This window comes from Dreissena polymorpha, chromosome 4, assembly GCF_020536995.1.
Source record: "Dreissena polymorpha isolate Duluth1 chromosome 4, UMN_Dpol_1.0, whole genome shotgun sequence".
Classification (NCBI taxonomy): domain Eukaryota; kingdom Metazoa; phylum Mollusca; class Bivalvia; order Myida; family Dreissenidae; genus Dreissena; species Dreissena polymorpha.
The window spans coordinates 31,266,393-31,290,407 of record NC_068358.1 but is presented as its reverse complement, the minus strand read 5'-3'; the positions used below and the strand labels follow the sequence as shown (position 1 = coordinate 31,290,407).

At 36.6% G+C, this 24,015-nt stretch overlaps 1 protein-coding gene across 2 annotated transcripts in view; it reads right to left on the bottom strand.

Moving 5' to 3' along the window:
* The window catches only part of LOC127879776 (protein fem-1 homolog C-like), a 78,261-nt gene that overhangs the window by 39,699 nt on the left and 14,547 nt on the right, over positions 1–24,015 (bottom strand). Inside the window, exon 1 of one of the 2 annotated variants that reach the window (XM_052426831.1) lies at positions 20,483–20,558. The exons of the other annotated variant lie outside the window; for it this stretch is intronic. The gene's annotated coding sequence lies outside the window, so the exon portion shown is untranslated. Of the gene's footprint in view, positions 1–20,482; positions 20,559–24,015 lie in introns of those variants that run through there. 2 annotated transcript variants of the gene reach the window in all.

The following is a 24,015-nucleotide window of genomic DNA, read 5'->3' as shown; positions in this document are numbered from 1 at the left end:
TTATTTAACTAGTATTGATCCATGGTGGTCAATTGTTATTCAATTTTTATTGCACTGAATTGTTTTAAGCTTTAAAAAAAAAACAAGTTGCCCGGCCGGACTATCAACTTTGGAAATTGAGTTGCCCAGGCCAAAACTACTTGTCCTGGGCTCACGGGAAACCACTAATTTTCATCCCTGTATACCCTTTCATTTTCTGTTCTTCCATCCTATTCTCAAAATGAATTTTAAACCACAATACTTTATAATAACATTTGTATTGAATGCTAACCATATTATGACCCAAAAAACAATTTTACAAACCCGTAATCCAGTCGCAGCGAGTTTTTTTTATTTAGTTTACCATTATCAGTGTTCTCTGTAAGACCGGCAGCGGGCCATTTCGCCGGTTACATTTACTCTAGACGCCAACTACTTTCCCCAAGTATATCAAGTAAAATGTCACAAATGCTTTAGTTTTACTGCATTGTTGCTGGCCATATAACTGGCTACTCAATTTTTTTTGGAAAACACTGAATTATGCATGACAAACACACAAAACTTAAAATCTTAGATTTGTTTTTAAAATAAATTGACACTTACAGCTTGTCGCCATTAAAATCCCAAGATTCAAATAATGTTCCACGAGATACGTCAACAATTGCTTAATCAAATGAATGAAAAATAAAAGTAAAGAAAGCCGGATTTTACATAAATTCCAGGTTGATAAACACAACAAGGTAAAGGTACCTTGTAGTCGGTGAGATATAATAATAATACAGTTAGTAAGGCTCGTACCCTGGGTACGGTAAATATACTAAAATGTACCCGGGAATTTTAACACTTAATCGGTTGTTGTCGGCTATTTTGTACAAATATTAATATATGGTCACATTTATGTCAATTTTCTGTTCAATGGCATTTATATTATCAAAACTCATTGTTAAATCATTAATGTGATTTAATTTTAAATCTTAAATTGTTAAAAGTCGCATCATTGTATGACGTCGTCAAGTATAATATTTTCCGCGACGTTGCACATTAACTTTTTACCGCCATAGATTTTTTTAAAGAAACATTATTTGGTTTGCGAGGTCAGGGGTCAGATCAAAATTCCAAATAGTGCAGGGTCGCACATAATGCTCATAGCTACCATGTGTTTAAGTTTCATGGTTCTAGTGCTTATGGTGTAAGAGATAGTGGCTAGGACAGACGGACAGACTGATGGTGGAGATAACCACAATGAACCTGTTAACAGCCAACTAACGCTGCCAACAAAGCACAAGCTTTACGTGTCAGGATGTGGCACTATCTATACAAACTGCATAAGAAATAACAAGACGCTTAGGGTTTGAGGGACACCAAACCTGATTATCAGTCTTCCACACCTTAAGCATCTTAACCCTTTGCATGCTGGGAAATTTGTCGTCTGCTAAAATGTCGTCTGCTGAATTTCTAAAATTAGCATTTTCTTCGATTTTTTTTCAAAGAATACTATCAGAATAGCAAACAGTTTGGATCCTGATGAGACGCCACGTTGTGTGGCGTCTCATCTGGATCCAAACTGTTTTCAAAGGCCTTTAAAATTCGGTTACCGCACTGAAAGGGTTAAATATACTTATTTGCTTGTGTACATGTACCTGATAATAAATTATTATTATTACCTGTTTTGGCATCAACAAGCTTTATCAATTGGCCCTTAAATTTTGCACATAAACGCTACACGATCAACCAATATGCCTTTTCATTTCAAGTTGGAAAGCAATTTAGCCCTTATTCGGCCATAATAGGGTGGAGGATCGATTTAAAATACAACTATTCCAGATACAAAAATATTAATTCATTTATTTAATGCACTTATTTTCTTCATTTTTGCTACGAAATGACCAGTCATATTTTGCACTAGCAGGAAATATTTCTTTTTTTACATATGAAAGGTAAAAAGAAATTGAAGCAGCATTTTATAATATAAATTTAAAAATGCACTAAATCATGCACTTAAAAACAATATTATTGTGATTCTGTTATTTATAATCATATTAATAATGCCTCATTTTTCTCCATTTTATGGTTTACTATCTATTTTTCCCAATTTTATGGTTTATCTTGCTTATTTTCTGAATTGAAAAGGCACTGGCTTAAAAAAACTGTCTATGCATGTAACTGTATATTGAAATCTCATTATGAGTGATTATAAATGCATGATAAAATTCTAACATGTTATGTTATAGATAAATCTATATTGTTTGTAATTTTTCCTAAACATTATTAGCCACCGTTGTGGTCAAACATATTTTTTTGTTTTATTAATGACGTTGTTTCACAGATTACTGTAACAGAGCTACAAATTAGGTGCGCATTTGTGTAAATACCCAATGTAAAATTGCCGATTACGCATAGAAAAATAAAACCATGCGTTCCGAAACCCAATTGAAATTGTCGATTAGGCATATCATATTTTTCCTTTGCATATTGAGTAAATCTGTCCCGGAAATACCCTGGTCCGAAATACCAGGATTCTTTCCGCTTTGTCCAAGCGCTTTCAGTATACGTGTTATTGTTGTGAAAATGTAGATGTTAATGTTATACTTGTTATGTACAAACTGACTTAAAATAAAATTTGTATTTGTATATTTGTATACCATGTGCTCAAGTGTTTTCAAATTCAGAATGACATTTCCCGGTATTTTAGAATATTCTGGCTTGTGTTGTTAACAAATTGTAGTGTAAATACAAACTCAAAGTAAATATTTAAAACTACCTGATTCACACTGAAATCAGTTTTATAATCCACCAGACGTATGTTGTTAATCACAAATAATAGATTTCAGAAAACAAAGGTAATGTTTACAATATCAGCAAAAGATGTCAAGGATGATCCAACAGTATCCAAATGAAAACTAGTCTTGGACAAAGCGACAATGGCTTCAAAATTGTGAATTTCAGACTGATGAGAGTTATTTTCATCTATTGTTAAATGCATTTGAAACATTTAAACCTTAAAATATTCCTCGATGCAGTAATTTATATTCATTCACCAATATATGTAGAAATGTATCCAAGAAAATGAGTATTCTTTGATTTATAGCGTGACATAAATATGTTACGACTCTGGTTGACTTTCGATACAGAGTTGGCTTCAGAGTACAGGTATGTCAATACCATATAAATTGTACGCTTAAGTTTCTTTAGCTAATATTTTTCTAATGTTGACAGACCATTGACATTGCTGGGGTTTGTTGATTTAAAGACTTATTATCATCACGGGCAGAACAACATTATAGACATTAAACAGCGCGTCATTAAGTAGACAACAGCTGCACAACTGTATGGTAAAAGGTAAATATGTATCTTAATAATTATGTTGACAACTAGCTTACGTAGCAACGTCCGAAAATATGAAATATCCGACATGTATTTCAATATTTAAAATTCAAGATATAATGACGACTGAACTGTTTTACTTTTAGGAAAAAACGGTAAAACTATGTTGAAAATGAAACACAACAAACTAAATACTTATCTGTTACGGCTAAACGACTAATTATCCCAATATAACACTGTCATTGAATCGCACATTTCAATTATAATTATTCCCCTTGAAAGTTAATGCATATTGATATAACGAATTCATCAAACGTTATCAAACATTAGTAATTTGAATTGCATCGGATTCGCACAATATTAGAGTCGATGCGGCTAATTCCGTACGGGCGTCTAATTTCGTACACTATAAATTTATTGTTTATATCTTCTATGTTTGGTTACACAACACTGAATTACGCTATATCGCTTATAGTACTTTTTTCGCTTGTTTAAATGTGCGCTTTGTGAAATCGATTGCCGATGACGTTACTGTCTACATCCGATTGGCTGCATACGTATTTGGCGCGAAATTTTAAATTTCCCGCTTTCTCCCGCATCATCAGCAAGCGCTCAGAAACGACAACTCCAACGTTAATAAGATTATCTTAGTTGTTATGAAATGTGTGCGAGGTTGTGTGTTAAAAATAATTTATGAAATATTTTTTCTTTCTTTTTAAGCTCAACATATATGTTAAAATCGTATTATTGTTTTAGTAATATGTAAAATAAAAGTGTACGAGATTACCCGCATTAATTTTTACCAGTAAAAGTTATGTGCGGGTAATTTCGTACGCATTTATACGAAAACAATATTGATAATAAGGTCGATATATCTATTAAAATTTTTGGAATGAAAAAAAGTGTTTTAAATGTTTATACAGAAAAGAAATGTTCTATGTAGTTGTTGTTTATTTGTTTACAGACATGAGTTTCCAATTTAGAACAACCCCACATGCGTTGATGTTGAGATCAATTGGATTTGGGGCGACCGGCCTGAAAATACACGTTCTTTTGTGCCAGTTGTTTTTGCGTGAAACGCAATATGAACATCATCTTATTTTTGACGTTTTCACCAGACTGTCAACGCTATTGACAGAAAATGTGTATAATCAGCAGGTGATATGGAATGCATATTGCAGTCTTGATAGGGACGAACTTAGCATAGTGCATCTCGCATGGAACGTTGTATGAGTTTTGCAGGACTGTGACTTGCTTGACCACGTGGACGAGATTAGAGCCAACACTCTTTAATAGAGCTTCCGTATTTTCTGTAAAATGATCAATAAATTTCCAATTATGAGTTGTGTTTGTTTTTTGTCATTTACAGTCCACAATGCCCAAAATGTATTCTCAAAAGGATATCCTCGATGCTGTGGGTGCGGTAAGACATGGGATGTCGTACCGGAAAGCTTCTAGCAAATTCGGTGTCCCAGTCATGACCATCCAAAACCGAAGCGGCAAAGTCGACGAATTGGCACAAGCTGGGCGACCCACAGTCATACCAACCGAAGTTGAGGTGGAGCTAGTTGAAAAAATTAAACGGGCAGCGAACATGGTGTGTAGCTGTTTCTATGTACACTAGCCTGTTGAAACTGTTTTTGTGATTCATGCGTCATGTTCAATACACATTATGTTTTTAAAATGTTGGTAAGTTTAAATAATAATCAATGAAGATTTTTAAAATTAACATTTCAAACGTCCTGTTGCGCTTATTGGCCGTTGTTAAAACCAAACATACGCAACGCAAAATGTGGTCTCGATTCCAAGAAGCGGACATTAAAGCACTGTGCCTAATACAGTAGCAAATTGTTTCCAACGATAAAGCGGATTTAATTTATAAACCATTTGCATTTATTAATTGTTCTTTACTCCGTTACTTATATCATAAAAACTCCGTATTAATTATTGGTCGACAATGCGAATCTTATTTTGTTTCACAGCACCCACATGTATTAACAAATTAAACGATCAATTTATTGATATAATGCGGTGATATTCATCATATACATCATATATTATTATTGTTGTAGGGATTTGGAATAACCAGACGAATGTTGCAGGTGAAGATTGGCAGAATCGTCCGTAAGCTCAAAATTAAGTCCCCATTTAGAAATGGCGTTCCTGGCAAGGATTGGATTGCTGGATTTTTGAAGATGCACCCAGACGTAAGCCATAGGACACCACAGGCCTTATCGACATGCAGAGCAAGGATGTTAAATGCAACTGTGACCAATAATTATTTTAACAATCTTACTAGGCTGCTTGAGTCTCTCTCTTTACAGGACAAGCCTGTTCGCATCTGGAACATTGATGAAACCAGCGTTCCACTTCTGCACAAGCCTGCTAGGGTGCTTGGGCCGTCCGGTGCGAAAAATATTCCCGGAAGGGTTGGGAATAAGCGGGAAAATGTCTCTGTCCTGGCCTGTGTTAACGCTGCTGGAGGCGAGATCCCCCCTCTGGTTATTGTAAAGGGAAAAACGTACAAAAGTTTGTTATCTTACAATACTGAGGACGGAGTTCCCGGCAGCGTTTACACATTCCAGGAACGAGCTTGGATGGAGGATACATTCGGTGAGATCTGGTTTCGGGGCCATTTTCTTAAACACTGTGGTCCAGCGAGGCCCCAGCTTATAATTGTGGACTCTCACTCTTCCCACGAGACACTTGGTCTCATAGACGCTGCTATAGCTAACGATGTCCATCTCTTAGCGTTTCCACCCCACACAACCCAGTGGTTGTGTCCTTAGGACAAGTCCATATTCGGTCCACTTTCATTGATTAACATTGCGGTTATTAACAGATACTGAGTCTTCACTGTCACTCTCTAGCACAACAAACAATTAAACTTACTAAAACAGCAACACAAATCAAATAAAACAACAATTACAAATATAAATATGAATTCGTTAAAAACTTTTAGTGTTGCTTACACGTACATTATGAATAAGATGTAAATTACAGAATCAAATTTCTAATATGCACATACAAAAAATACGAATTCAACATGATTTAACATGAAAAATTTTTTTTTTTAAACAAATTTAATTTCATATTTAAGTTTCTAAAAAATAAAGTAGTAATTATATCCAATATAGGTATCGATATTTCTATCACAAACCCGTCGAGATTGACATTGGTATACTTTCTTTTGCGTGTACGGAATTACCCACACACTGTACGAAATTAGACTCGTGTAGGTTAATGTACATGACAACAATTTCTGAAGTATCCAATCAAAACTCGCGATATAAAAAGCAAGTTAAATATAGCCCAATGGTCCCGGCGTCCACTGCAGTTTTCATTTCTCGGTAGAAAACAGCCGATAACCGTCCATATTGATTCTTGTCCGAATGCGTACGGAATTAGCCGCATCGACTCTATGTGGATGTAAATCCGATCCGGTTGTTGTTTATGTGTCAAGCTCATTTTGTCAGTGACTGAGTAAGATATAATAAATTTCTTCCGTAGTAAAATCTACTGTAAAGTACACAATGATACTTACGTAATTCTGTCGTATCCGTCTGAATAAGCATCCGCTGCACAAAATATAGACATTTGTATTAATGATAATTAAACACAATCATATTTTCTGTGTTTATTGAATTAATAACACTGAGTTTCTTTGTCGCGTTACAAGATGGCGGATGTCTAACGCTGTTTGTGAAGTGACGTCACAATGTTTATCTGTGCGCGTGCCCTTTCCCATAAAAGTATTTAAACACAAAATACTCGAAAACTTGATTTTTGCCAGGTATAACGCCTATGCCAACAGGTAGATCGCATTCTTGTCCATATACATGTCAAATTTCAGCAAACGTGTTCGGCCAGTTTTCAAGGCGCTCAAATCGCGGCTATATGCCTCAACTTAACGAAACTTAGCCCCCTTTATCATTCGTTCGAATGAACGTCATCAATGATGACGTCCAATACATCACTCATTCCATATTAATTCACCCTGTTACAAAATTAATGGGTCGCAGAACATCAATTTGTGCTCGAAGACCGTGTTAAATGGCTCGATGTTACCGAGAATGGATGGACTTTATGATTATATAAGCTTCAGTTCAAAATTGAATGTATTTTTTCGTAAAGACAAGTAAATAACGCTACTGATTCGGAACTCCTGTTGATCCGAAACGGTTTATGGACGTTTCGTGCCAATACCAGTTCGTGCCACTGATATTTGTGTTGAAAAGAGGTAGACGTTTCGTCCCACTGATAATATATAGGCGGATAGGTGTGAATAATGCCGTATAGGTGTGAATGATATTGGTATTAATGTAGAAAATTACAACAATGTTGACAATTATAATATAGATAACAAAAAATAAAATGATTTATTGTTAGTATACAAATATTTGTAAATAGTTCATTAGGCCACGACTTTTTTTTTTTATTGGTTTACAAAAATTATTTTGAAAATGGTCCATCGGGCGGTCGAAAAAAAAAAAAAAAAAAAAAAAACATCGGAAAAAAAAGTTAATACTAATAACATCAGAACAAAGACAACATATCTTTTATAACCTTGACACAGAGACAAAAAATCAAATTATGCAATGAAACACATCTATATCTTCAAATGAAATGAGTCCTAAAAGCACCTTTTGTAACATCAGGCAATTTTAAACACTCCATTACATGACATGCGTTCTTCTCCCATTAAAACGAAAAACTGCGCTTCATTTCCATAATTCGATGCGCTTCATTACGCAATGCAATGCCCGTTGCATAAATCTTATATAAGATAAACTACTCATACACAAATTACCCGGTATGTGTTTGCTCTTACTCGACTTATGAGATGAAAAAAAATCGAGGTAGATCGATCCATGCGTCGTCGCGGTAATGTTTGTCAAAGTTATTGTTGTCATGAAAACTCGTTGATTTACAACGCAAAACGTCTTATTTGAACTGATGCGAATTAATTTAATCATATTTGTCAACTTCGCTTTTGCTTTATTTTGATAATTTAATCCAAAGTTTAATGTTAGCAAGTGTTTTTTTTTTACCGGAATTGTAAACAAGGAGTCAGTTAGTCTTCCGAAAATGTGCAGTCTGTGTGAATTGACAGTTTGACGTCATCAAAGGAAAGCCGCTTTCTGTCGGAAGCAATAAAGCGACAAATTTCGCGCCGAAAAAATTGGCTTCCTTTGTCTAGCAATCAACATGCCGAACCAATCGTGTGTTTGTTTCTCAATTGCAATCCTCCAATTTAATAAAAGCACGTGCATAGCTCCGCCTTCGAATCTTTTGCCGAGAACGGAGGCGGAGTTTAATGGTTAATTGAGCTAGTGTTTTACGCAAGTTGAGTTCCGATTTGCCGAAATTACTCGGCCCTAAGCATTGAAACGACAAATACATTTATCAATGATTTTCCGAGATATACCGATTTGTTCCGATTTCCAAACTTTCTGTACAGTTCCTATAAACTATGGCGGACGTGTTTACAAAATTCCTAAACACATATATCGTAAATAATGGCAGTGTTTTATTGGATTATTTATACTAATTTACAAATACTTTTTTATCTACTATAATATCGGGTTTGTTTAATATAATTAACATGTTAAACAATATAGTTGCGTCACAGACTCGGAAATAAATTTTGATGGGGTCGACATTTTACTGACGCTGATTTTCTTATTGTCTGTAATTTTTACCCGAAATAAATTTTGAGAAGTGCCCATAAAAGGACTGGTACATAATGTGTCACATTGAAAAATATCCCGATCTCTGCAATATATGTGAACCAATCGTTGATTGTACTTACTTGATTTTATTCGCAACCGTACTCAAAGATCGTTTTTTTTTCTCGTTTCGCTCGTTTTGCAGTGCGGTCGGGAATAAAATATTTAAAAAAAAAAGACGATTTTCCGATTTTATTTTTTTTCCCTTTTTCCAAAAATTAGGGTCGGAGGTTTTGTAAACCAAGAAATATAAAAGCCGTGGCCTTATGTTCAATAAATACAAAACATAAAGTGTTGTTATTTTTTAAGCATCATGTGTGTTTGTAAAAATAAAATAAAATGATTTAATGTTAGTATAATAACATTTGTGCATAGTTCATTATGTTTAAAGTCACTATAACGCTCAAAATCAACGAAAATTTCGTTAAGTATTTCGTAAAATAAAGTTAACACCTTAACAATCAGTGTTCCTTATAGCAATAGCCAAAATTTCAACGCTAGATGTGGTATGATTACATAGATTTTTGTAGATACAAAATGCTCGTTTTTATTTATTTGTGGCCACAATTAATTCCTGCGAATATATATATTCATACGACACACGAACACCATTTTAGTGTTCATGTGTCGTATGAATAGATATGCAAAACAACAATAAAAACGAGCATTTTGTATCTACAAACATCTATTTTATCAGACCACATCTGACGTTGAAATTTCGGCAATTGCCATAAGGAACACTGATTTTTAATTGGTTAAGTTTATTTTACGAACAATTGTACGAAATTTTCGTTGATTTTGAATAGTAATGTTACTTTAACAGTGCTCCAGCTAGGCCTAAATCGAAGGGCGCCAGGCCCTGCCCTCCCGAACCTCCGCCCTGCCCCCCCGAACCTCCGCCCTGCCCCCCCCCCTAAAAAAAAAAAAAAAAAAATTTTTTTTTTTTTTTTTTTTTAACATATGATAATTCATAAATCTCTTATTACATTGTAATTAGTTAAATCCTCATTGTAGACATTATATTTGAATGGTTTAATAATAATGGGAATAATACAATTATTTATAACATATAAATTAACATGCAATAGGAAGCATTCCAGAAACACCCGCGCGCTCGAACGTGCCCTTTTTACAAAATACTGCGCGTCAAAAGTGCCCTTTTGACAAAATACTGCGCGTCGAAAGTGCCCTTTTGACAAAAAAGCCCCCCTGCCCTTTTCAAATCCTAGCTGGAGCACTGTTTAATAAATATAAAACATGAAGAGCTGTTACCATTTATGCTTCATTTGTATGAACTTTATACATAAATAATAATATAACATGAATGAACAATAATACAATTTAAAATGAAGTTGGTATTTTACTTTTAGGAAAAGCTTATGCTTTACTATCGACTCACAAACTACCAATTAGCGGTATGTGCCTTTAAGTAATAAGCAAACAATTAAATACTGACTCCCTCCTACATCGCCAAGGTATGTAAAAATAAGCAACTGTAATTTTTTGTTATTAATTAATTATTAATTGAGAATAACAATATAACTCGTTTTACTATTGTAATTGAGAACAGGGTTCGCCAAAACCGTCGGTCCGCCGGTCCTGACCGGCAAATTTTTCTGAGGACCGACACGTGATTTAAGATAATCGGTCCGACTGACCGACACAATCGGATGAAAAATGGTTTCAAAAAGATCACTAAAAGTGTATAATATGCTATTGGATTAATAGAAGGTAAATGCTTTTTGTTCAACTTTTGTAAAAAATCATTTTTTTCTTACCTTCATTTTGTTGTTTTGATGTTCATAGTTGGATTAGAATTGACTATCACATGCGAGTTCAAAATCAACGGTCTTTGTTTAAAAAAAAGCAACCGAGTGCGTCCGCCATTTTATTTGTTCCATTTAATTTCTCCACAACAAAAACCGCATGAAAACTTGTTTCAGCAGGCATTTGTGAGCATTTCTGTTAAATAGTTTCATTATTATATTGTTCTGGGAAGGATATATTTTAATTTACACATCAACAATTTCTGAAATTAAAATTAAATGTTCGCCCCATGTACTATATTTCGGATATTTTATATTTCGGACATAGGGATATTTTTGTTTTGATTTGTTGTTGATAGTTTGTAGCAATATGTTTTGTGTTATTTCAGACAACAAGAATGGTGGTAATTATCATGGGCCTTTCTATCAAGAAATAGGTGTGAAAGATATTCATTTAATTGAACCTGGAAATCAACCACCTCAGCTAAGAGAAAATATTTTAACAACAGGTGTTGTTTTAAAACTTGTGAAATCGGCTAATAAACAGAAATTGATGTCATCAAAAGAAGTGTGAATGGGTGTGTGCAATTAAGTCAAACTTGATTGGATGTCACCCTAACTTTTCAAGAACACGGACTTGTAGAGCTGTGGAGGCTAAAAACAGTTTGACATGCCTTTGGTTTATATGTGGTTTATTATTAATATAATAATTGTTTAATTATATCGACTTTGGACATGTTTTCATTGTATTTTAATGTGATCATTACTAATAAACATCAAAAAGGTACTCTCTTTTGTTGTGTTTTGCTGTTATAGTTTAGACGGACAGTGGGACTGACAGAAACTGATTCGGACTGACAAAAAATTCAAGTCTGTCAGTCCGAATGACTGACAGATTTTTCAAGTTTTGGCGAACCCTGCTCTGAGAATAATAATAGCAATATCAAAATCAATTTTTCATATTAATAATCATTAATAATTTGTTTGTTTGTTTGTAGCGTAGTGATGGCGGGCGCACGTACTGGACATGCAGTGTCTGAAACAAAACGACGAAGTGCTATGCCAACGTCAGACAGTTCGGTGACTACTTCATGGCGTCGTTGGGTGGACCTAGGGTTTTACATGCTCGTCCCCCTGTTGCGCCGTGAGGCAGAAACAGTGGATTTAACAATCCGCCTAGTGTCGGAACACGCCCCGACTCGGGCACACCGGACAATATTCAAAGAAGTGCACGTGCGACTCTTCGAGATCTGGGAGAAGTACGAAGACGATGACATGACAACTACTCAACCGCTGAGAGTGTGCAGCCATATCATTAGAGCTGCAATGATTCACCAACAGCTCGATTCGAATCGATTTCGATGTCAGACACTCCGATACCGATTTTTTCGATTCGATTCATCTTCAAACCTAGTTTTATCATATATTCACTCTTATGCCTCAAAATTAACTGTTCAAATGTGATTTCAATAAAACACATAAAAAAGAATAGCAAATTAGGACTCAATTTTAATATAAAAACTTCTGACTAGAAGATTGTGTTGATTACACAATAATATAAAAAATAAATAAATAATCATAAGAACATATCTGGAATCAGTTGAATGGTAGTACTATCACTATTATACATTTACCCAAAACCGCTATAAGCATGTCTACCATTGTGCCATGACAGCATCACCTGTTACCTGTAGGACAAATCACATTCTCTAATACCGTAAAACGTTGTGTATAAGGCGCACTTTTTTACCCCCAAATTTTATTTTAAAAACTTGATGCGCGTTATGCACAACTACAGCCATGCCAAGACATTGTTTCCCTGTCAGTTACGGTAACTCACATCATTCTGTTCCCCGTTTTTTTAACTGTAACTATGTTAATAATGGTGTTATATTTACGATCTGAATATAGATGGACAAATATTATAAAGTTAACATCAATATTTTCTATCTTTTTCAGGTACGTACAGAGCATTGAAATCAAATAAATTTGAAGAAGAAAATGAAAAACAAGGAAGCCATTTTCATTTAGATTTTATTGTTTTTTCCCACAATGTTATTCCCTACTGTACTAGGGTTACACAATTTATTTTTGGGCACTTGTCGATTCACAATAGTATGTCGGCAAGGTCTTTCCTGATATATTTATGATTATTTTTCTTGGTTTTTCTTGCTTTTCAAATGTGTTTATATAATTGATGTTGTGTTTGTTTACACAATGTGTTAATATAATTGATGTTGTGTTTGTTTACACGTTTTCATATGTCTTGTCAAGCTTGGGGTTGTGATTATCGAGCAATTTGCGTCACCTGTCAAGTTTTGTGTAGCTTGGCTATAATCAAAACATGCCAACCGGCAAACGGCTTCACACCTCCATTGTTTGTTTTATCGCCCGCCGTGTCAGTTATGGTGTTTAGAAGTTTGAGTTGTTAAAGTCTCCTGTCAATTATAGACACTCGAAAAGAACGCATGAGATCAGCAATATAAATAAAACACGCAATTGTGAATTAGTCATGCGTTAATAACCCCGTGCAAATACCAATCGATAATGTCAGTGTCTTAGTTATACCAAGCACACTAATCCAATAACCCAAGGTACTTCAAAAGCAACCCTTTCTAAAAAATGCACTTGTTCACTGGCATATTTCAGAACCGTAATGGCATAATGCATACAAAAAAAGTAGACCTTACCTCCCTTACATTATAAAACCGATACCGATCCAGTACCTGCTAGTATAAACAGATCGGAACTGTCATAAATCTTGAACAAAAAACTACAACTTCGGACTCATGGAAAAGACATGAAAATATGTATTTTTACCCTTAGTACAGGCACCGTGTACTTAAACAAACGCCACTCGCCGCTGCGGTGTTCATCTCACTGTGTTCGCTTACCAATATGAACACCGCGATGAGCGGGGCCGTTTGCCATAAGGTGAACACCGCGAATCACCGCAGACCCATAATATATACCGCCGTGTTCGTGTTCGCTTAAAATAAAATAATTCAACATAATTGTTTTGTATTGATCCCTTTCATTTAAAAGTGATAATGAATAATGTATTTCACACCCATGCCCATGTTTTTTGTCTTATAAAACGCCGCGTATAAAAGAAAACAGTGTTCGCACCTAGCTGTAGGATACCGCACCTGGAGGAGTTTTAATTAAGTGTTTGATTATTCAATTAACAGTTTGAAGCCAAGGAGAACTCATAACTGATTGTAGTAATTGTATTATCCCGAGTCTCCAGATTCCCCGATACATACGTTTCAACTTTCTTAATCGCATACATGCAACTTCTCCCATCTTTATCCATTACTCAATAATCCCATATATGCCCGATTTCCATTTTTAAAATCAAATTATGGGTGGGTAATATAGACGATTAGAGTCATAAACACAAACGTTTGCAATTTTCAAAAGTACCTCATATGATTCTATTTAAAGATTTGATGAAATAAGCGCCCAATCAGGACAGTTGTATTGCAACATGTGTAAATCATCTGACACGGTTTGCACGCATGGTGTACAGCTCTTTTAGGTTACAACTTTTACACGAAATAAATGAATTTCTTTGTTCTGATAAAAAGCGCGCGAAAATTGGCGTGGGTCAGATAGGAGGAGCGATCAATATCATCGGATCGATATGACGTAAAATTATCTGAAAGCTTGGAAATAATGAATCTGTTTTTAACATTTTTAATTGTTGTTATTTCATTTTCAAGCATTTTTCCAGCCAAATTCAAGCACTTTCTAAGCACTTTTCAAGGCTATGGTTGAAAATAAGCACTCTTAAGCACTCCAGATTGTTTTTAAGCACTTTTCAAGATAAACCTTGATTTTCAAGCACTTTTCAAGGTCTGTGCGAACCCTGTTAGATAGGTACATTTTAATAAGCTCTTGCAGTTTCAGTGTTCATTAACCTTTGAATTGTTGATAACACTTTGCACCCATGGACAAGAGAGAGCGTATTGCAACTCTCAGCCTAAGCTGAGAGTTGAATTATTGCAACTACCTCTGAAACTACTGACCCAACTGTACACAATAAACAGAAAACTGGGTACAGGGCTTAACACTAACTTTTTTTTCAACTAGCCCATTCTGAGGCTAGTAAATGCCGGTGTTTTTTTATGGCAATTTCGGGGCCGATATTCGGCCCCATTCCCCTCAAAAAAGAGTATATATTTTTCCCCCATTTTGTAAAAAAAAAATCCCCTCCAGAAGTAAAAAAAAAAAAAAAAAAAATTTTTTTTTTTATAGAAAGAACTGTTTCATAATCATGACTGTGTATTCATATAATAAATATCATTACATATAAAAGAGTGAATTTTTAATTTTCCCCTTTTCCTAAAAAAGGACGCATTTTTTCCTCTTTGACGGGCCCCGCCACCATTCCCCTTTAAGTGAAAAAAAAACACTGAATGCAGAACCTACTAGCCCTGACCAATCTTTTATGTGCCAGAACCAAAGTATTATCAAAACCTTTATATTTATCATTTAACTTGAATTTTCTTGTGCGTGGAGATGCGCAATTATGATTCAATCATTCTTATTAGCTTGCCTTACTAATTCTAATGAATTCAATATTCATCTACTTAAGACATCTATTTGTAATCTTCACGCCATTTCGGGAGAAATTTCCTTGTTTTTTTTCCCTCATACTTTCTCTTACTTTCCTCCTTCCCTTTTCTTTTCTTATCCGAGGACCCCCCATCACCACTCGTAAAGCCAAACTTAAACAACGACATGAATGTTAAAACCTTTTTACATAGATTGCCGCGGTTGCCGTCTGATAACAAACCGTAAGTGAATCTTAGGTGTCGCAAAATAACAAATAATGTGTTACGGTATTCGTAACAATTGTACAAGGTTAACTCTCTACTAAAAGCCGGGATGGACCATTAATATTAGTTTTGCTAATTGAATTGCGTAAAAAAGATTGTCAAAACACTTCCAATCTATCAAACAAATTAAAATTATTTAAAATTGATAAATAAATAATAATTTTATATTAACTTTGTGTTAATGTCGAGTTTTATACCTTCATCGATCCCGGACAATCCTGTGCAATCCCGGCTTTTAGTTTAAACGTATTTTGATCGAGAAAACACATCACTTCGAGGAAACCAATCAAAACCGTATCAGAATTCCGTTTAAAAATAGGTACTGACGTGTTTTACCAGGAAAACCGCCGGGGATTTTCTGAATTGTCGGCCTCTTTTTGATTGCAATCAGGGGTTTCCAAATCTATTTCAAGTAACGATCTGTTTGTAGTGTCCGACTTCAATCTGGGATTTAATTGTCATTTGATCATACTGTATTAAGATTTTTGCATCTTTCAAAAGCTTATTTAAAACGCAGTTTATTGATATAGAACACATAATCCCGCCCAAATTACACACGACCGGTCGGGCATGCTACAGGGACATTTGCTAGCCCGGACCTAGGTACAGGCAGTGAATGTCGTTCGGACGTCTCCGACGTGCTTTAGTGACACTAATAGTGTTAAGGACATATCACTTTCTAAAATGGTCAGAAGTGGGTGGGGTAATGTAAAATAATAATTCCTAATATAAGCATTCTATATATAGTTTGGAACAATATGCACAAATAAAATAACATATAATTCAGTGATACATGAACCAGTTGTAATGAAAACTTTCAAAAAGAGTAAATTATCACATTTTTTTACCTTATAAACCACTGTTTTCATTAGCGTCCAAAGTCATTATTTTCTCATATTCTTCATAAATCCGCTAATACCAGCTGGAACATACACCACTGTAGAACATAGTGTTAGAGTATTATTTAATATAACACACTAGAAGCACTGAAAAAAGCATCCTTTTTTGTAAGAAAAAAATGTAAACAACTTCAGTCTAAAAATAGTAGGAAAAAGTATGGTTGACCAGAAAAGACAAATATAAATTAGATTGAGACTTTTTTTAAATGTGTAAAACATAACTTTAACAAACACATTTATATGTCATTATGCATATATCATTAATATATGCTATATGCTTGAAGGGATTTTATTAAAATGTTTTCAATATTTCTGTATCTTTTATATTTTATATTGTAAATTATAATTTTTGGCCCACCGTACTTGTAGGGTTTACTAACGACTCGCCCCCTTAACGACTCGCCCCATAACGACTCGCCCCACTTTTTATAACGACTCGCCCCACATGTATAACGACTCGCCCCACATAGATAACGACTCGCCCCATCATTACTTATATGGTAGGATTTTTATTTAATTTCGATTTCATTTGTTTTAAGTCGGTAAAAACTAGTGGGTATTGAAAAAATATCTTAAGATTTGGCAAATTAGAAGTTTGATGAAATTTGTTAAAATGCTTTACTTTAACTTTCACCTTTGTCAGGAACTTTCAACAGAAACTGGAATACTGTATCGCATCCTGCATGATTTGTTCAAGATTTCTACACCTGGAATTTTATCAACTCTTGCAATTAATATTATGCGTTACCACAGTAACATAACTATGTTTTTGCGTATATAATATATAACGACTCGCCCCATCACTTTAATTGTTACATTTTTAGCATCTATGTTAAATGTAAACAGTACAGATGAATAGAAAGAGAAATATATAAGAAAAACTTTTTTGTGTTGATGGTTTATTAGATACTTATGTACTTATATACAACAACAACAACAACAACTTATAAAAATAGAAAGTTACGCAGTGTGTATAATAATATCAATACATAAAATATATAAGAAAAGTTTACAAAAAGACAGTAATACATCAGTAATCAATATAATTATATCTTAATATTATCAACATTGAATTTATGAAAATGATTTTATTCAAACGTTTTATTCATTACAAATGTAAACACTATTTACACAAACAACAACAACAACAGCAACAACAACTATTTACACAGGTCCGTACATGGCCGTAAATACATGGAAATAAACACATGGAATTATAAATACAATATATACAATATACCTGCAATCCGAATTCTTGAACCTCCCGATAGAGGGCCTGTCCAAAGAGAAAAGCGCAGCCTTGGTTATCAGGTGCTGTTGTGCCGACAGCGCATACACACAAATTGTAGATCCCGATTTTCGGCAACAGCGGCGTCGAATTGCTCATCTGTGATCCCTGAAATTATATACTTTTTATATATATTATATATAGGTAAACAATGCTGCGCTGCAAATACAGAGTACAAAGTTTATTCCATCTCTGATATACATAGACTATAATATAAGCATAGATAAAAACAGTTTAATACACTTTTATATATATAAGTAAACAATGCTGCGCTGCAAATACAGAGTGCAAAGTTGACACACGAAAATACTACAACGCAAAAAAATAATGTATCTTCGATTGTACGTTTTAGAAGTACTTACCAGTGTTACCACATTTTATGTGATGGCACCGTGAACAGTTGTCACATGTCACCGCTCTGGAGTTTTGGTACACCCGTCGTAGACAAAACAAACAAGGAGGCGCAGGCATGGTGTTAGTCGAATTATCTATTGAAAATAATGGTATACTATAATCATGTATACATCTTTCAATACTAAACTCCGCAGTGGCACGTATTACTCAATTAAAGTTATAACCATTAAGTAATTAAACAAATCGTGGAATTAATTGATTTATCACAAATGGTTTCTTGTTTATTTGAAACCATTGCAAATTTTCCGCGATAATTGTTCACACCTACAAATTTAAAGAAACGCCATTTAATTAGGATTTAATGTTTATTTGAAACCATTGAAAACTTTCCGCGCTAATTGTTCACACCAAAATTTAAAAGAAACGCCATTTGATTAGCATTTTAAAGTAAAGTTTGTGTGAAAAACACAAAAGGACTGATACGCATTTTATAATATGAAAAAAAGATTTTTAAAACGTGTGTTGTGTATTCAGATCAACAGGTAATAAATAGGTAGATTTAAGAAAATAATGGTAATTTTAAATTTATAAATAAAAAATTATCTTACAGATGAATTGTGTCCGTAAAATTTCAGCAAAAAATAAATTTCGTCTAAGGCCTTTTTTCATTTTTCTTACCATTCAATACCCGTATATACGAAAATATCTTTACCACGAAGCAAGGTATTCACGCTTTCGCGCTTATGACACGTGTATTGTTGATTGTCATCACCCTCCCGCGGTAATGTACCTGTCAATTATGTTGTTAATTCATCGGTCTCCTTTATAACGATAATCCCTAAATTCTTGAGTAATTTAACCTGGTAATCTTTAATTGTCGATATGATCTAAGCCTTTGCTTCTTTTTAAAAATATAAAGGAAAGTATGACATGAGACAAATGTGCCGATATCCAATAGTCTTGCTTTATGATAATATTGTCACTGAACAAAGATGTAAAAAACATCATAAAATAAAAATTATTACTTTTCAGAATATGCCTGCAATAGACGTATAAAAGGTCAGGTATAAGGCAAAAAACGCTGAACGATGGTTATCAAACAATGCCGAACCTTAAATTCATATTATGAATTGATTTCATTTATATTACCATATATAATATAACATTTTATTTTGATAGGGCGAGTCATTATATATGTGGGGCGAGTCGTTATACATGTGGGGCGAGTCGTTATAAAAAGTGGGGCGAGTCGTTATGGGGCGAGTAGTTAAGGGGGCGAGTCGTTACATTACCACTTGTTCAAGTGTACTATTTTTTGACTCCAGTTGTTTACATTTTTTCTTACAAAAAAGGATGCTTTTTTCATTGCTTCTAGTGTGTTATATTTAATAATACTCTAACACTATGTTCTACAGTGGTGTATGTTCCAGCTGGTATCAGCGGATTTATGAAGAATATGAGAAAATAAGGACTTTGGACGATAATCAAAACAGTGGTTTATAAGGTAAAAAAATGTGATAATTAACTCTTTTTGAAAGTTTTCATTACAACTGGTTCATGTATTACTGAATTATATGTTATTTTAGTTGTGCATATTGTTCCTAACTATATATAGAATGCTTATATTAGGAATTATTATTTTACATTACCCCACCCACTTCTGACCATTTCAGAAAGTGATATGTCCTTAAGCCCTGGGGTACGACAGAAGGTATGACTCCCGGCTACTGATGTTCTATAAAATTGTCCACGGACTGGTTGCTGTACCAATGTCTCCCTATGTCACTCCTCCGACCCGGCTCACTAGACATTTGCACCCTCTTTCATTCAGACAAATCCCTACTCCAAGCAACTACTATAAATTCTCCTTCTATCCAGCCACTATTGTCCTATGGAACTCTCTACCAGCCAATATTGTACAGGCACCTACCCTGGACCAGTTTAGGCTGGGGGTGACCAAACTAGACCACAGTTTCTAAGCAGGTTGGCTGTTTTTAACCTTTTATCTGTATATTCCTTCTTTTAACTAACACTATCACCTTTGTTTCTATGTCTCACAAATACATTATGTATTACTTTTATCTCCTATACACTTCTTCCTTAATTTCCTAGCACTGACACGCACCTGCTTGTAATGCTAATTGTTGGCGACTAGCAGTATATATAGATAGATAGTACGATCGTTTTCTTTCATCAACGTCATAGACAAATAAATAAATGTCGTGTTGTTATTTACACAAAGAACTATATTTTTAATGAAAAGCATACGTAATTATAAACATCACAAACATCTACTTACTGTTTAGCTTATATTCTTAACTCATCGAAAATAATCCCGGAAGTCCGGAAGATTGAGAAACACCGATGGATTGCGGTTATGCACCACTAATTTTCTATCAGCGTGTGTGCCAGTCAGCGCATCTCTACTAGAACAACATACTTCATACAGCTTCACACATAACTGTTCTGATACAAAATTACATTATATGTTCTGCTATTTGCGTTTTAAAGTGGGTCAGAGTAAGTGAGTTGGTGAGTGCGCGAGTGAGTGAGTGAATCAATACCCTTCGGCCTTGAATGAGTGAGACAGTGAGTCATGGATGCTTTCATTATTTCATTCACAGTTCTTGTTTAAACGTGTTGAATAATTTATCGCTACCACGACGGCTCAGCAAGGAATTACTATGGAGGAAAATGTTGCAAAACTGGCGGATACAAGAACTATCCTTTAGGATCACGGACGATGCCGGCTTGACAATGACCTTCATTGTATAAACACGTCGAAAGCACGGAAAATCATGGAAGAACACGGGCGATGGCGTGTGTTATATAAACACGATCATCTTAAAAGTCTATTCACTTTTTTCTGTGCTACCGACGATGCAACATGAGCGATGAGATGCCAGAGTCCATTGGCCTAGGGTTACAGAGTACCATTATTGTGCTGAAAATGTCCATGGCCATATGGGTTGAGAGAGTCCTATCATTGTTCTGACAGTGTCCATGGTCCTAGGGATAGTAAGTCTCATCTTTGTGCTGGCAGTCTCCATAGACCTAGGGGTAGAGAGTCCGATCATTGTGCTGGCAGTGTCCATGGTCCTAGGGGTGGAGAGTCCTATCAATGTGCTGACAGTTTCATGGCTCTTGGGATAGAGAGTCCTATCATTGTGCTGGCAGTGTCCATGGTCATAGGGCTATAGAGTCCCATCATTGTGTTGGCATTGTCTATGTACCTAGGGGTAGAGAGTCCCATCATTGTGCTGACAGTGTCCGTGGACCTTGGGGTAGAGAGTCCCATTAGTGTGCTGACAGTGTCCGTGGACTTAGGGGTAGAGAGTTCTATCATTGTGCTGACATTGTCCATGAACCTAGGGGTAGAGAGTCCTTTAATTGTGCTGGTAGTGTCTATGGACCTAGGGGTAAAGAGTCCTATCGTGGTGCTGGCAGTATCCATGGACCTAGGGGTAGAGAGTCCCATCAGTGCGCTTACATTGCCCATGGACCTAGGGGTAGAGAGTCCCATCAGTGTGCTGACATTGTCCATGGACCTAGGGGTAGAGAGTTCCATCAGTGTGCTGACATTGTCCATGGACCTAGGGGAAGAGAGTCCCATCAGTGCGCTGACAGTGTCCATGGACCTAGGGATAGAGGGTCCCATCATTTTGCTGGCAGTGTTCATGGACCTAGGGCTAGAGAGTCCCATCAGTGTGCTGACTATGTCCATGGACCTAGGGGTAGAGAGTCCCATCATTTTGCAGGCAGTGTCCATGGCCCTAGGGGTAGAGAGTCCTAGAATTGTGCTGGCAGTGTCCATGGACCTAGGGGTAGAGAGTCCTAGAATTGTGCTGGCAGTGTCAATGGACCTAGGGGTAGAGAGTCCTATCATTGTGCTTGCAGTGTCCAAGGACATAGAGGTAGAGAGTCCCATTATTGTGCTGACAGTGTCAATGGCCCTAGAGGTAGAGGGTCCCATCATTGTGCTGGCAGTGTCCATTGACCTAGGGCCTAGGGGAAGAGGGTCCCATCATTTTCTGCCAGTGTCCATGGACCTAGGGGTAGAGAGTACCATCATTGTGCTGGCCGTCTCCATGGACCTAGGGGTATAGTCCCATCATTGTGCTGACTGTGTCCTTGAACCTATAGAGTCCTATCATTGTACTGGCAGTCTACATGGACCTAGGGGTAGAGAGTCCCATCATTGTGCTGACAGTGTCCAGGACCTAGAGGTAGAGGGTCCCATCATTGTGCTGGCAGTGTCCATGGACCTAGGGTTAAAGAGTCCCATCATTGTGCTGACAGTGTCCATCGACCTAGGGGTAGAGGGTCCCATCATTTTGCTGGCAGTGTCCATGATCCTAGGGGTAGAGAGTCCCATCATTGTGTTGGCAGTGGCCATGGTCATAGGGGTAGAGGGTCCCATCATTGTGTTGGCAGTGTCCATGGTCCTAGGGGTAGAGGGTCCCATGATTGTGCTGGCAGTGTCCATGCACCTAGGGATAGATAATCCTATTATTGTGCTGACAGTGTCCATGGACCTAGGGGTAGAGATACCCATAATTGTGCTGGCAGCGTCCATGGACCTAAGCGTAGATAGTCCTATCATTGTGCTGGCAGTGTCCATGGACTGGATAGAGAGTCTGTTCATTTCGCTGGCAGTGTCCAAGGACCTAGGAGAAGAGAGTTCCATCATTGTGCTGACAGTGTCCATATACATATGGAAAGAGAGCCCATCATTTTGCAGGCAGTGTCCATGGACCTATGGATAGAGAGTCCCATCATTTTGCTGGCGGTCTCTATGGACCTCTGGATTGAGAGTCATATTATTGTTGTCACAGTGTCCATGGGCATATGGGTAGAAGGTCCTATAGTTGTGCTGGTAGTGTCCATGAACCTTTTGGTAGAGAGTCCCATCATTGTGCTGGCAGTGTCTATGGACCTCGGGGTAGAGAGTCCCATAATTGTGCTGGCAGTGTCTATGGACTTAGGGGTATAGAGTACTATCAATGTGCTGACAGTGTCCATCAACCTAGGGGTAGAGAGTCCTATCATTGTGCTGGCAGTGTCCATGGACCTAGGGGTAGAGAGTACTATCAATGTGCTGACAGTGTCCATGGACCTAGGGGTAGAGAGTCCCATCATTGTGCTGGCAGTGTCCATGGGCCTAGGGGTAGAGAGTACCATCATTGTGCTGACAGTGTCCATGGACCTAGGGGTAGAGAGTCCCATCATTGTGCTGGCAGTGTCCATGGGCCTAGGGGTAGAGAGTACCATCATTGTGCTGACAGTGTCCATCGACCTAGGGTTAGAGAGTTCCATCATTGTGCTGACAGTGTCCATCGACCTAGGAGTAGAGAGTCCCATCATTGTGCTGACAGTGTCCATGGAGCTAGGGGTAGAGAGTCCCATCATTGTGCTGACAGTGTCCATGGACCTAGGGGTAGAGAGTCCCATCATTGAGCTGACAGTGTCCATGGACCTAGGGGTAGAGAGTCCCATCATTGTGCTGATAGTGTCCATGGACCTAGGGGTAGAGTCCCATTATTGTGCTGACAGTGTTCGTGGACCTAGGGGTAGAGAGTCCCATCATTGTGCTGACAGTGTCCATGGACCTAGGATTAGAGAGTCCCATCATTGTGCTTACAGTGTCCATGGACCTAGGGGTAGAGAGTCCCATCGTTGTGCTGACAGTGTCATGGACCTAGGGTTAGAGAGTCCCATCATTGTGCTGACAGTGTCCATGGACCTAGGGATAGAGAGTCCCATCGTTGTGCTGACAGTGTCCATGGACCTAGGGTTAGAGAGTCCCATCAAATTATTAACGGGTTTTGTTTT